General features: G+C 49.3%; 1 long non-coding RNA gene across 1 annotated transcript; it reads left to right on the top strand.

Annotated features, from left to right (window-relative positions):
- The first annotated feature begins 983 nt into the window (after positions 1–983).
- On the top strand, positions 984–2,509 carry LOC144147283 (uncharacterized). The gene is made up of 2 exons (XR_013317878.1): positions 984–1,244; positions 2,191–2,509. It is a non-coding gene; the product is annotated as an uncharacterized LOC144147283 (long non-coding RNA).
- The last annotated feature ends 1,037 nt before the right edge of the window (positions 2,510–3,546 follow it).

Raw genomic sequence — 3,546 nt, 5'->3', positions numbered from 1 at the left:
GTTTTCGCGTCCAATGTAAATCAAAAGTAATAAAAACAGAGTGCCTGGAATCGCTGTAGAACTTTGGTCGCGACTCGCGGCAAGCTGCCCGATGAGCTGACGAATTCACAGTGCCTCCGCCGCTAACGATCGGTGGGTCCTTCGTTCTCGAGAGCAGAAGCTCCGCCCTCCGGCCCTCCGATTGGAGCAGCGAGCCGGGCGAGCCGGCGAAAAGCGCCGGCAGTGCGGAAACGGCAAACACAAACTCGTGACGTGTGTGGATGTTCTTTATTTACAAAATACCCACGGGATGTCGATTGCACGTGGTCCTCTGCTGGCTGCTCGGTTGCGTTTCTCACACTTTAAAATTGATTTTAAATATGTTCTAGGCTGTATTCGCCGCTGATATTTTGCAGATGATGTATATGTGTCCCCACCAATCTATTTCCGAAGTTATCTCACCTTCAAAATTTTGTGTCAGTACCCCTTTAAGAATAACCAGCTGAACCTTAGGTCACGCTACGTATATCTTTGCATAGCAGAGCTAAGCCACTCCTAATTTTTTTCTGCAGGCCTCTGGTATTGTGCTTAGTAGCGCGTCGGCGACAGTCCCAAAAGAGAGAGCAAAGAGACGTGTGCTCACATTTAAGGGTAGAGCGGAAGAGAGCGTTTATTCAAATTGACGCCACTTTTATAACTTCAGCGTAGCCCCTGGTGGTAGGACAACTGAAGCGCCGAGATGCGAAAACCCCGATACTTATATACCTTCCTCCTGATGTGAATATCATCCATTGGCCGTTATTCAAAACCAGTGTCATAGGATATGCGGTGAAATATTGATAGCCGCATTTTACAATACCTCTTAACGCGGCTACAAGGGCCCCAATGTATCGAACTTTTTGGCTCAGGTTCGAGTGCGGACAATAGACCCTATGCGAAATTGCTTGGTGATCTAGCAACATTGACGTAAACGAGACCGTCGGCCATATTGGTACGGGCGCCGATCGGGAAGTCTCGTATTGTTTACTGTGGAAGAGCAGGTGACGGTAACGCGGTATGGCTCAAACTGGACGGCGTTTTCCGGCTCCCTACCGCGGATTGTGGACGAAGGACTTGTCTGCGCTGCCGACTGTGTCCGAAGACTCATACCACTCGGGGTGCCGCGCCAAAGACCCATCCGAGCGGCAGCGGAGCAGGGCATGCCGCCTAGCCACCGAGGCGCATTGCTCGCCTTCATCGGTGCGGACAAACACGTGCGACTCGCAGTAAGTAAATCCTTCTTTGTTTTTTACTTGACGCGAGTTAACCGGTATGAGCATTTGTATGGCACTTTGTTCACCGTTGTTTACGAGGCAAATGCGCAGCGGCGACCCTGTTGTCGTAACTCTGAAAGAGGAAAGCGACAATCGCCAGACCATACCGCTAGTGGGTGGATTAGGTATTTTCAAATGCTGTACATCGAATTTACGGGATGATTGTTGGCGAAGATGTTTACGGAAAGGTTGCGGCCGTTTTCCGTGACGGTCGTCCGCCCGCGCGTTTGCCGCAAAGCAATCGTGCTTTGCGGCGAAGTCAACTACAAAAGCGCACATACGCCTTGAATTTTATTTTTTTGTGTTTTCATTATTTATTGCGCATGTTCTGCGCAAAAATCTGTTTGTGTGTCTTTCTTCTCCTTTTTTTGGCGGTGGGGTGGTTGTGTTTGTTTCTAAAGCGCATGTTTTTGGTGTGCACGAATAGATAATACAGTAAAACCTCGTTAGCTCGAACTCACTGAACTAGAAGATTTTTTTTTAATTCGATGGGTCATCGGTATAGCCCGAATGTTTATCTCGAAAGGTTCTGGAAGTGAGTTCCAGATACTCATATTATTGCTTGCTTAAGTTATGACGAAGACGATTATGCGGGTACTGGTATCATTACCCACGCTGAGGTTTTTAAATGTTAAACTTCCTTCTCTTGAAAAATGCATTAACAAAGCATGCAGAGATACTTGCACGCTCGAACTTGACAAACAATTTTGACATAATTGCTGTTTGAGGTGTAGATTATTGCCCTTGCAACAGTGTTAAGGAAGACACAAAATGTGGTCATTTTGAGTCTGTTCCTTGCGGCCACTTCTTTCTGCTCTGTCCCTCTACCATCAACTGTAGCGGACTAGTCCTGTTCTTCACTGAGTGTTATTTACTGATACTCTCTCTGTTCTTGCAGGTTGGGCCTCATCCATGTGCTCAGCAGCTGCTTTCGCTCCCAGAAGAAAAGTGGCCGGCCCTAAGTTGTGTGCCTCACCTTTGAGACGGACAGTGGGGCGATTGGGGAGGCATCGTGCGAGTGCCCGGCGGGTTGCAGTGGAGCATGGAGTCACATCCTGGCTGCTGTGCACCTACTCGCCCTCTTGCAAGCCAAAGGTTTTAAGAGGCGCCACCAAAGCTTGCGTGCACTGAGCTGCCACAACAGTGGGGACGTCCGAGACAGCAGGGCATCAAGCCAGCGAGTGTCCAAAACATTGACTGGAGAAGCCCGCGATAAAATGGCCTCTCCCTTCCCTCGCGAATGCGTCTGTTCGATGCACGTCGAGTACAGGATCAATGCGAGCAGCAACAAAGTGCCGTGCAGGCGCTTGGGAGAAAACTTGGTAGCCTTAGGAATGAGTTTTTTGCCCCAGTTGTGCTGGCCTCCCGCTCCTCCCCCCCCCCACCCCCCCCCCCCCCCGCCAGTGACAGAAACAAGGACTGGCATGGCACCTGAAGGGTCACCTATGAGCTACCAGCAAGCATTCAGGAGCACGCAGAGCACGCAGAGGCTGGGCAACGTCGCGTTTACTGGACCGTGACATGCAGGGGTGCGCGAATGCTTCTTTTTGTTCCATTTATATCCACAGTTTGCTATACTGCACGCGCTATAAATCAGCGAAGTAGTTTAATTTACTGGGATTTTCACTGTGGATACAAAAAACGCAAAAGCTCTCAAGCTGATGCGCAGTAGCCTGATGCAACTGTGGCCGTTTTCTTTTTGAATAAAACTTGAAAATTGTCTCAGCTACCTACATCAATGGCCACTATCATTACGTCGGAGGCATGCATGCAGCGTGTGACAAACTAGAGGAGTGAGTGTGTATTTTAGTCGCAAAATATTCGACAGTAAATACATCGTTGCTGGAATGACAATGGGCACCAAGTTAACTTGACGTAACAACAAACCTTTCAGCCCGGAAAATCGGGAACCAAGTGCAAAAGCTCGAATTTTCCACCGTTAGATCATCATAAAACAGCGTTCGCCACTTCTGCAACGACACGCGGCTAAATGCAACGTAAAGAAACCAACAACACACTCCCATACCGTGCGCGCCCGCCACAGAGGAAATTTTCGACGGCGTAGTGCGGCAAGAAAAGTTTGTTTACAGCCCTAGGTAAGATAAAGGCTCGTGTAGGGGCTAAGCGGTACCATTTAACAATGAAATGAAGCGGGCGCAGAGCCACAGGGACGAGTAAAGAAACAGCCTAATTTTGGCAACGTGTGGTACTGTTTTCCCGGTCGAGCGCCGCTCTCAGTCGCGTGAATAGGCGG

This window comes from Haemaphysalis longicornis, unplaced genomic scaffold (assembly GCF_048455015.1).
Source record: "Haemaphysalis longicornis isolate Haplotype H1 unplaced genomic scaffold, Haemaphysalis longicornis Haplotype H1 scaffold_7, whole genome shotgun sequence".
Classification (NCBI taxonomy): domain Eukaryota; kingdom Metazoa; phylum Arthropoda; class Arachnida; order Ixodida; family Ixodidae; genus Haemaphysalis; species Haemaphysalis longicornis.
Note: the sequence above shows the minus strand (reverse complement) of the source record. Positions and strands in the feature narration are given on the sequence as shown.